Source organism: Chiloscyllium punctatum, chromosome 50, assembly GCF_047496795.1.
Source record: "Chiloscyllium punctatum isolate Juve2018m chromosome 50, sChiPun1.3, whole genome shotgun sequence".
Lineage (NCBI taxonomy): Eukaryota > Metazoa > Chordata > Chondrichthyes > Orectolobiformes > Hemiscylliidae > Chiloscyllium > Chiloscyllium punctatum.
This window is the reverse complement of record NC_092788.1, coordinates 52,290,058-52,302,130: the sequence shown is the minus strand read 5'-3', so window position 1 is coordinate 52,302,130 and position 12,073 is coordinate 52,290,058.

Genomic DNA, 12,073 nt, shown 5'->3' with positions numbered 1-12,073 from the left:
AAAAGAACAACTCCATATCTGGAAAGGAACTCGAATGTTTCAGGCCACTGACCTTGAAGTGTTGATAAGAAGAACCGAATTGTATTTTAAAGGGAATATGTAAAAGCTATCAGGCGCCCATTACATGAGGCGTCTTGCCAATGTATTACCTGGGACACGGGAAACCTGAATTTGATGGAACTCCACGCGCTACATGCTGAAAACTTTCTGCCCCAAGAGAAGGAAAAACGGAAATTAAAAATGGAAAAGCAAACACTTTAAGCTCAGCTTACTATGATGCAGATGGTCGCCCAGCCGCTGGAAGGAGGTGCTGCGTGAAAAGAAGGGCTGGCAGAGGTAAATCTGGTGGGTGCTTTGTTTGCAGAGCATTGGACCACTTAGTGAGGCAGTGCACGCCCAGAGAGCCTCAATCAGCCCTGGAGGCTGGGCAGCAGGGTGACTAATGGAGGAAGTCTGAGGTGGAGGTGGGCAGGCCCAAAGTTACACGTAAGCCTCTTTGCTTTAGGCTTGGCAACGAATACTCTCTTATGCTCATCTCTACAACTAACCTTATGGGCACTGAAACATGTCCCACCTTTATACTGAGCACTGAGTTTGCGAAACGTGAACTATATTTTCAGTACAACGATGATGCATATAAGTCAATGCTTACAGCTATGTTATATGTGGAAGGTGCAACTCTTACTTTTTTGGAAGATACAAGGGCAACATATTCAGTTCATACATCAAGGCAGTTCAGAGAATCGATACAAATAAAGATGAAAGGAAGCTTCCTGAATTAATGGGCCCATCAGGACTCGTGACACGAGAGAGATTTACCTCACCCCTATTGTCCAAAACCAGTAATGGGGAAACATTCCAATTCTCATTTCTGTTATCGGAATTCTGCACTTTAAATCTGATGTCTCGGGATCTCATAGTGAGACTGGGGTCCGATTTGCGCAGTACCCCGACGGGCTTGCAGGTAATACAAAAAGAAGATTTAACAGTGCAGGCTGGAAAATACGAATCACGACCCCTGATGCATGTCAGAAAGCGATAGGTTCCATGAGCGATTCACTCACCCAGGAAGCAAGTAGCCATGTTAATCCCATTAACACCGATTTTCTTGCTAGAGATATGCTGCACTGCACAGCAAACATACGCCGCGATGGTCCTGACAAATCATAAGAGAAGGATTGGTTCAGGAGATTGGTTAAACCAGATCAGTTGTTATTGTGCGAATTTTATTGGAATGATCACAGATGTGCTGTCACTTTAAACTTTTTTAAGTATCTGTGACGGTAAGTAGACCCTGTTTTTTTGATGTGGAAGGCTCTTTTCCTCACGGATCATTGGCGAAGGCATCCAGTGACAGGTGTCAGAATTTGGGACCATGGGTACGACAGGCACAAAAAACGAAAGATTTTATCTTCAGGGTCGGTGTGGGTATCTGCTTCAATGCAGTTACATGGACGTATCGGAAGAAACTAAATTGGCTAACTCAGGCAGACAGGGCAGTACAGGTAATCCCCGGCAGGAGTGTCGTCTGGCGTTTACCTATGGTAGATGTCTCGGACCCAAGATTAAGAAGGGTCCCAACTGATTTCAGGACAAAAGGCAAACACGATGTGGGGCTCATACGAATCCTTAAGAATAACCCCGAAGTCTGAGTATCGTCCTTGCAAAGCAAAAGAGCCGTTAAAACCCGAGGCTGTACAAGGAATTACTCCAGTCTTTGAATCTCTCTTATAGGCTGGAGTGATAATCCCCATTTTTCTTTCGTTCATAAAGGCAAACATTCCAGGTGAATCGGGGGAATGGAGGTTTGTTCATGATCTGCAGGTTATCAAGAACGCTGTTGTTCCTCACACCCCAAATGTTCCCAACCCCTATATTATATTGGCTCAAATTCCACCGGATGTAAATGCCTCTCTATTGTGGATTTAGCAAATGCCTTGTTTTGTGTACTGTTACACGCCGACAGTCAATTCTAGTTAACCTTTCCATTCAAAGGCAAATAGTACACTTTCACGTGACATTTTCAAGATTACTGTGAGTCCTCACCATAATTAACGAGGCTCTACACAGGAGTATGGAGACTCATGTTTTATCCCGCGGGGGGGGGGGGGGGGGGGGGTCAGCGCTTCTGCAGTATGTAAACGAATGCTTAATCACAGCATCAACAGAGAAACAATGTGAGAAAGGAAGGCTTGCGATGCTCTGCCGTCTAGTCTCGCTAAACTACAACTTGTGGAACAACAGTTGAAGTTCTTAGGTCACTTAATATCTGAACGAGGAAAGGCCATTGGTCAAGACAGAGTTCAAGCAAACCAGCAAAATTCAAAGCCTCACATGAAGAAACAATTGTTATCCTTTTCGGTCATGCGATCCTACTTAGAATGTTTAACCTGCATTACGCAATCCTTTCGGCGCCTAAAAGTGACATAGTTCATGGTTCAGGTTTGCAGATCTAGAGTCCGTTGCAGTGACCCCTGAGGCCTAGAGTGCCTTTGTTGAATTGAAATGGCACTCCAAACTACACCGACACTGGGATTCCAAATCCAAACAAGCCTTTTGTACAAACAGTGGATGAGAAGCGTGCCTGCATGACATTTGTGCTGATGCAGAATTATGTGTGGAAAATTGAGGCCAGTAGCTTATTTTTCACCTCAACTTAGATCCCGTGACGGCAGGATTGCATAAATACCTCCGTGTCCTGCCTGCATTTGAAATGGCTGTTGTAGATTCCAGGGACATAGTCGGCTTTGTTGAATTAAACCGACTGGTCCCACATGCAGTATCCTTCCTGCTTTCTGAGCAAAACACAGCACACATGTCGGCTGCACGTTGGCTCACATACAATGCCATGCTATTGGAGAAGCCTAACATGACAATAAAGCGATGTAACGTCCTTAATGCTGCTTGTCTTGTCCCCACAGAAGGAGAGGGAGACCCACATGATTGTGTCACTGTAATTAATGACATTTGAAGCCCGAGACCAGACGTGTAGGATTCACCAATTTAGAATCTGGATACGGCGTTTTATTGTGGATAAGTCAGCATTCAGAAGCAAAGAGATAGGCCAGTGTCTGGTATGTTGTAGCAACTACCCACGAGGTAGTCAAAGCAGGATCACTTCCTTCTCATATGTCAGTGCAAGCAGCAGAGCTGATTGCCTTGATTGAGGCATGTAAATTAGCCGAAGGAAGAACAGTGAATATTTACATCGACAGCCGATATGCATTCGGGGTTGTACATAATATTGGATCACTGTGGAAAAACAAGGGCTTCTTGACCTCCACTGGAAAGCCATTCACATACCATGGCCTGATCTCTGACCTCTTGAAAGCAGTCCGATTGCCTAAATCAATCACTGTATGTACATGTGAAGCCCACAGGAAAAATTATGATTCAATTTCTCAAGGCAATGAATATGTAGACTGAGCGGCAAGGAAGGCAGCCAATCAGCCGCCAAGTGATGAGTTTGACATGTGTATGTCAAGTATTTGTAATCCAAAGCAGACTTATGGGAGTTACAGTCTCAGGCCACATCGAAGGAGAAGCGTGAATGGACAAGGGCAGGGTGCAGAATGAGGGAATGGGTGTGGTGTGGCCCCAGTGGGAAACCCTGTCTATCACGATCTTTATTCCCTTTCTATGCCAAAGTAACACACGGTAAGGACCATGTGTCAAAATTAGGGATGTACGACAATATTTCAGCACGCTGGTACAGAAAGGGATTTACTCATTACTCATTAAAATAATGTGAATAATGTTTTATCTGTGCCACTAATAATGTGGGGAGGGGAATACAAATGAATCAGGCCGAACACTCCCAATCCCAAAGACACTTTGAACATTTACAGATGGATTTTATTGAACTAACACCCAGCGAAGGGAAAAGGCATTGTCTGGTAATAGTTGATGTTTTCACAAGGGGTGGAAGTGCTCCCACGTCGAAACAGGATGCCGGTACATTAGCCAAGGCTTTGCTAACTGAAATAATTCCGAGATGGGGCATCCCTGAAAGGCTAAACAGCGACAATGGAAAGCCATTTATAAATATTGCCCTACAGCAGATCAGTGATTAATTGGGAATAAAGGTGAGGCAACATTGTGCCTACCACCGAGCGAGCGGTGGGGCAGTGGAAAGAGAGAAAACTATCCTTAAAAATAAATTGGCAAAATGTTGTGAGGAACTAGAGGTGACATGGACAAAGGCATTTCCAATTGTGCTAATGTATATGAAGGAGAGGAAGAGTAAATATTAGGACGTTTGAGATTTTTTTTGGAAGGTGGCCCAATACGGGAATTGGCCAAGACCGATTGTAAAGCAGATAACAGACCACTGTGAGGACGAGATATTATGTTACGGTATAAATCTCTCCACACATCTGTCTCAAATACAAAATCAAAAGAAGGCCAGCACGACCCCAATCAGCAGAAGGGAGGATGCACAACCTAGAACCTGAAGACTGGATAGTGGTGAAAGACTTCAGGAGCAAAAGCATGAAGGCGAAGAGCTGGCTGGGACCGTTCCAAGGGCTCCCTACAACACGGACAGCTGTTAAGATCGCCGAAAGAGCCACGTTGATACACGCCAGCCGTTGCAAACGTGTAGCTGACCTTGCGGAGACATTGGACAACACCGGATCCAAATAAGTGTAAGTAATGATTAGAAGACTCATAGAAATATGGGGCTGCATGGCAGGACGAGTCGTGAAGGCAGGGGTGTCTGGGATACAACAGCAGACGGTAATCTTAACCAAGGATGTTAAGTTGACGTTTACATGCCACCCATGCCCGTTTGGTAACCAGGACGACTAAAAATAAGGCAACAAATATTTACACAGAGATCCTTGTGTACCCAGTTACTGGCACTGAGTAGTATCCATCACGGCTACAGGTACACCTGACACGGGATATCGGTTTCCTCTTATCAAAGAATGAGGTGCCATGGCAAGGGTAAAAATAACAAAGAATCAGAAGAGCGATGAGGAAGCCTGGTGGTGTGGAATAGATATAGACCCTTCTCCTATATCTATAGACAGGTGAATATAGTGGTACAGCCTCGCACCCACCCCACCCGAGATGCAGTGCAGAACGTCCTCCAAGAAATAGTAGCTCCTGGACTCGAAAAGATGAATGTCCAATGACCGCACTGCAGATGGGCGGAAAGGCCTTTTCCAAGCTGACAGAAATGGAAGAAAGAAATAAACTGAATGTGCAGCTAAAATGATCACAAATGAAAAAAAAGTAAAAGTGGATTCATTGAGAAAACATACAGCGCCAGATTTCACTTTCCGTGGAAGTCAACTGTTAAGGACTCAGTGGTCTCACTGCTGTAGCAATGGGGGATTTCCTCTGACCGTTTATGTTGTTGACAACCTTCCCAAAGCAGGGAATTTGTATGGAACTGGCAATTAATCCAGTATTGTCACAAACAGGATTCAGACTAGCATAAAACAAAGAAGTGTGAATCCTGGAAATCTGAATCAACAACAGGAATTGACAGAGAAACTCTGCAGGCCTGACAGCATCTGTGGAGACAAAGAGATTTATTGTTTCATACCAAAGATTCAGGCTACTTATGCTTTTTATTGTTTTATTGCCTGGGTAATTGTCAATTTCACTTCGCAAAACAGCATACTTACCAGAATCTCTCATTAGCTGACAGACGTCATCTGTAAAAATGCAAAATTCCTTTATCGGCTGTAATGCTGTTGCTGTTGCCCTGAGTTGGTGAAAGGCTGGCCTTGATTACCTTTTTCTTCTCCTTTATGTCGATGAACAGCCATGGTGAATGGAGAATTTCTGTTTGTGTCCCATTGTCTCTCTGTACCATCTCACTCTCTTCTACATTCTCCCTCTCTCTGTCTGTCAATATCCCTCATTTTTCATTTCTACTCTTGGAAAAGTGTTAAAATCGGAGGCTGTTGCGTGGCTTTCTCCGCCCCCCGGCCAGAGTGTGTAGAACTGGGCTCACAGTCTCCAAGTAATGTCTGTGTTACTTAGGTCTGAGATCAGGTGACATTTGTTCACTCAAAACGTTATGAGCTTTTACAATTCTAAATAGTATTCATAATAGACCAGAAAAAAAGCAGTTTCACTCCAATTATAGGACTTCTATGATGCTATTGCCGTTGGCCGAAAATCAATGAATGGTGACAGCAGACAGTGAAAGCCATTATCTCATTGGATGTGTTATTACTACAACATTGTCCTGCAAGTCTGCAGTGTCTCCTGCGGCTCTTCATTATTCCCCAAAAACTTGAAAAGACGGACGGAGAATAATAGTAGAAGAGATAGACAAATCCTTGTCGAACAGAGTAAACAGAACTCTGCGTTGAATTAGCAGGATAGAACATAGACTAATGGGTCTACATCAGGTGGTCGGGCTTGGGAGCACGAAATAATAACGGTCTGAGCTCAAACATAAGAACCATGCTGAGCCTTCACTTTCGCGATGTTGGATAAACAATACGGCTTTTACAAGAAGTTTAAACAATGAACTTTCAATGTACAGAACATTTGACAGCATGTGACACCATTAACGTCTGGTTCCTACCATATGCTTTAAATGACGAAACCACAGACACGGTTCTTCAAATCAATAAGGGCATTTAATGAAGTATTTGATCACAGTTAATCGGACTACCTTTCTGTAATAAAGCTGCTCGATGAGAATTTATATCAACTCCGTTTGTGCAGGAAAGAAGTTCACAGCTGGTGACTGTCCACTGAAAATGCACAGGAAGAGGCAATCTCTTCTTGCTTTGATTTCAAACTGATGACTTCACCTCTTTAACCTGACCTGATAAATAGTATGCGTTCATCCTCTCGGGGCCGATTTACAGCCTGAATGTGCACAGAGGGAAACTCATACCAAGAGACCAGGGTAATTGTGGTGAATTTACCAGGAGTGGTGTGTGATTTGGTGTTAACAGTGGGCAGTAAGAGCTAAACCATTAGCGCTGACATTGATCCTTGTACGAATAGCTCCTCACTCACTTTCTGCCTCCTTCATCTCAGTCATCATTGACTTTCAGTTTATCCTACTTTCCCTTCGAAACTTTACTTTTGTTCCGGACCACTTTCGGATGTCCACTTGGAAACTACAGTTTTTTCAAACGAAATTCTGGAGAATGCACGTCACTCTTTGGGATAGGCTTCACTGCCCAACCAGAATTACTCAAGAGATTGAGATGGTAAGTTACTTTACTTCGTCCTCGAAGTGCTTAACACAGTGATACAGCCATGATGTCGATAGGGAGGGAGTTCCAAGAATTAGACATAGCGACATTGAATGAACAGCGAGATATTTTCAGCTCAAAAAGGCGAGATCCTTAGAGGGGATTTGCAGTGACAATTTATTCGTGTATGTGCTGCCATGGCTGCCAGCGGATTTGGTGGAAGCTCGTACAATTGCAACATTTAAGAGGCATTTGAATTTGTATATGAGTAGAAAAGGTTTGGAGGGAAAAGGGTCATGTGCTGGGAAGAGGGACCAAATTGGGTTGGGATTTCCGTTCAGAATGGACAGGTTTGAACGAAGGGTCTGTTTCCCTGCAGTACATCTCTATGACTCTATGATTCCAGTTGGATGCAATCAATCACTGGATTCCTTCTGGCAGAACCGGGACTGTGCTCTCTGTGGAAGCAGAAAATGGTTTTCATTCAGATTAGCCACAAGAAGAGAAATAAATCTTCATTTCCTGACTTGGAATTTTATCCAGGCCTGGGCGATTCAAACCCAGAGTCTGAAGCAGGGACTCCACTGAAGTTGACAATAACCCTTTCGACCTAACCTGTACAAACTCTTGTGCCTATCGTTCTTTGTCCCCACATTTTGAAGCACCGGTCCTTGCCGTGGGTGGTGAAGGAGCTAACTACTGCCTCGCAGAAAAACCGTGGGGTCAGAGACCCGATCGATCTGTCATGCAGCGGGGATTGCATTGCTCAGAACAGACGTGTTTGCTGTGTGGGACTGAAATAGCTCGATCACACACAGATATGGTGTAACAGCTGCCAGCAGATGTGGAGACGGTTGGGACAGTTTCAATCCCACTCTGGGAAAAAAAACTGGATCCTAAATTCAGGGGAGAAAAGTGTCACAGATAGAAGGCTGAACATTGGTTTGGGAACGATATGAGTCATGACCGAATGGCGGGCATACCATATGGGCTGAAAGCTCAAACTGTCCTCCGATGCCTTCTGGTCTCTCACCATCCAGTACCTAAAGAAATAGAAACAGAGTTAATCGTGCATTTCGAAGTCCTCCTCTCATAACTCGCCGAGGTGAGAGATGGAACAGTTCTGCTATTAAATTTTGAGACTGGGAGAATGTTTGGAGATGGAGTAATAAAAGAGAAACTGAGTATAAAGTTGAGAGTCAGGAGATATTCAATAAAAAGGTAGACGGAGATGGACATGGAGTAATAAATGTCACTGGTCTTGAAGACTTAACTCGGTTTTCCATTCCAAGATTCTACCAGACCTGCTGAGATTTTCCCGCAATTTCTTTTGTTGGTACTGAAACAGACCGGAAAAGTCTGATCGTGGACCAATCAGCTATGTCTGCTCTGTGGACGTTTGAATTCCCTGTTCGAACAAATCACTTCTGACCCACACGGAAACCTCACTATCCTGCATCACCCCCACCCCTTTTACTGACAATAAGCTGTTTATTACGTAAACACATATGGGGACACAACAACATCATTTACTGAGTGAATTGGGAAAATTTCAGGTAGAGTTCCATTCGGTTTCCATCAAAGCATTCTCATTCAGTTAATTCTATTGCAGCACCATTTGACATGCAGCTGTCACTGTCATGTGGCCATTCGCATTCGACGTCTCAGGACATTTTGGTTGGGGCACATTTGGAATGGAACCTCACGATTTGGAAGGGACATCGTTTATAGCATATTCAGCTGAACTGATAACCTTGTCTCTTGCACCTGCAGTACAGTGGAGACAGTTTTCACTCAGAAACCAAGAGATGATCAAAAATGGAGGAAAAAATTGTGTCAACAAAACCTGCCTCAGCGAGTGAATTCGCTTTTGCAACATTAATGGAGAGCGGCAAACCTATTAACAAACAAGAGCGCCCTGCGTGGGTCTCGACCCCACACCATTGATACTAAAGGTCTCAAGCTCTACTGACTGAGCGTACCAGGGCAGGATTGGTGTTGCTTAATTTATCATCTCATACTGACTTTAATTCAGCTGACACGGCAATTTTCAAAAATCTCGTTCATTCCTCCCCAATGCAAATAACATTTTCCAAGTCATTCAATTCTCATATTTATTCCTTCAGACCATGACAATCCATTTAGGCCTTGCCCCGGGATTTACTATTCTCTGTTAATATTTTCATATTTTGACCCTGATCCTTAGGTCGCCGAAGTGATTCCCAGACACTCTGTCAGACTGCAAATCAATCGGGAAAATACCTCAGGAAACCAAATCATTTCGGATTAGAGTGGAGGGAATACCACCTGCTGAAGAGACTGAGTCCTCACAATCAACACTTTCTTTGTTCTACCTGCCTACAAAGTTTGCCACTTCTAATATTCGAGAAAGGAATTCTGATTATAAAATGTTTTGAAAACAGGAACAATCTTCTGAAGCCATTTCCAATGTGAATTAGAATTTTTTTACCCTTTCCCACGGTAACAGCCGTTCCTGAGGAAGGAGTTTCCATGAGCTGTGTCCCAGGGCTGGGCAGGAAGCCGCTGATTGAAACTGCAGTGGCCCCTTTCTGTTGGCAGCAGGCGCTTGTAGAGAGTGAGGTCACATTTTGCTGCACGTGACTGTCTCACTCATTGCGGACTCAGGGTCAATCATGGATGAGTTCTCGTGGTTGTATTGTCAGTACATGGTCGATCTCAATACTTGATGTGAAATATTTGAGGCTCTGTGCTCTTTTTGGGCTTGGACAACCAACATTTCAGCCAAATGCTCTGATCATTTGAGACACAACAACTGGCAGCAAAATTGTGCGTGTACACATCCAAACGCACAGTGATCGAGAGGATGTGGACAGCAGTGGTTCGCATTATTTTAAGAATCAGTTGCTCATGTTCCCGTGTTTATCGCAGAGAGGGTGAGAGACCCGAGGAGTAACAAACACACCCACAAAGCAATATCAGGACCTGTGTAGTTCAGTCATAAAAAGCTGCCTGCAGTTGTTCTATTGCAAAGTTGGGTTTCAAACCAAGACGCAATAGAGACTGGATCCTAAACCCAGCATATTAAACCTCTCTGGATTAGTGGTGCTGGAAGAGCACAGCAGTTCAGGCAGCATCCGGGGAGCAGTAAAAATCGACGTTTCAGGCAAAAGCCCTTCATACAAGGTTTCGCCCGAAACGTCGATTTTACTGCTGCTCGGATGCTGCCTGTGCTGCTGCGCTCTTCAACACCACTAATCCTGAATCTGGTCTCCAGCATCTGCATTCATTGTTTTTACCTACATTAAACCACTCGGCGACGCTCCCTGACGATAACTAAGCGCTAAACCTGTCAAGACTAATGTTACAGCATCGCTTCACTTCAGAAGATTTCCCTGGCACTTTCTATGAATACCTTAGCATAATTAAAAAAAATATTTGCAACAATTTGAAAGGTTTGCACGGTGTGGACATTATTGAGAAGCTGAATATTCTTCGACAGTTTTCCCTGGAGCTTCAGGCCTGAGGGATGTCCTTGGAAAAGTTTACAAAATCATGAGGAAGACGAGCAGCGAACATAGTCAATCTACACTTTTTCAGAAGTGACACGAGTTTAAAGTGAGATAGCATCGGTTTAATGTGAGAGCAATACAATTTGAAAGGGATGTGTGCGACACTTGTTTTTAACACAGACATATTTGTGCATGTGGAATAAATTGCCACATTTAGTGGCAGAGTTTGGTGCACTCACTACACTTCAAAGGCATCTAAATGGTTATTCAGACAGGAATTGTTCGGAGAGATAAGGGACAAATATTGGCAAATATGTTTAGATTAGTTACGGTCATCTGTTCAACAGCTGCAAGGTGGATAGGAAGGTTTGCTTCCCTGCTCGGCAGTTCTGTGACACTCCAGTACCTGACAACAGTTTGAATAGACCACTTGCAAAAACGCATACTGTTTGTTACTAAGTCAGCGTGTTTGAAATTTTTTTTTTTCATGAGGCGTAATGTTTTGAAATGACACAGAGAGGAATGTTTTCCAGACATTTACAGACAATGGCCATTCTCCTTGATACATTCTCAAGTTCTCCATCAAATAATTTCGTTGACTAAAAATGAACCTCACAAATCGTGTTATCCCGTCAACTCTCCAGTGAATCCAAAAACTGACAGCTCTTAACGTGGACCAGGTGCAAAACTCATTATCAGACACACAAACTCATTACTTCTGTCTGTGGGGCAGTGCGAGATGTGTATGTCAAGAACTGCTCACACAAATAACACCGAACCAATTCCAAACGGAGCTTCCCGACATTCTGGAGACTTAGTGCATTGCCAAGTAACAGAAAGTGCTCAAGTAACATTAAACAAAACAGAAAAATGTACCATGCAAAGTGAATATGACCAATTACATTCTCGATTAAATTAGGTCAACAACGCGCTGGTGCCTCCATCTGATCGAGCGAGCCAATCTCCAGCCTCCCTCACCAGGACAGTAATGAAGGAAATGAGAGAAATATAACAAAGTTTCATGTTGCGATTGCCCACCTTTTAGCCACAACAACTAAAAATCAGGGAGCAGATTCAGTGCAGGATCTGGCTTCACAACAGCAGTGAAATAAGGACGTCCACTCACTTTCAGGGAAAACTGTGAGCAACTCACATTGTCCAGAATATGAATACACAGCGCAGGCTGTTTAATTCCCATATTATACTGCTGCCCCAACATTCATACGACAATGTACCTTTCAAAGAGAGCGTTTGTAGCTGTGGAATGACAGTGGCAGCTGTTTCTCCTCGCTCTTACTGCCGCCCTTGGTCGTGTAGGGCCTGCAATTCTCATCTTACACGCGGTAGTAGAGTGTGCAATTCTCTGTTGTTGAAAAGCGGAGTGTTTTGGAGCAGAAAGATGTGTTG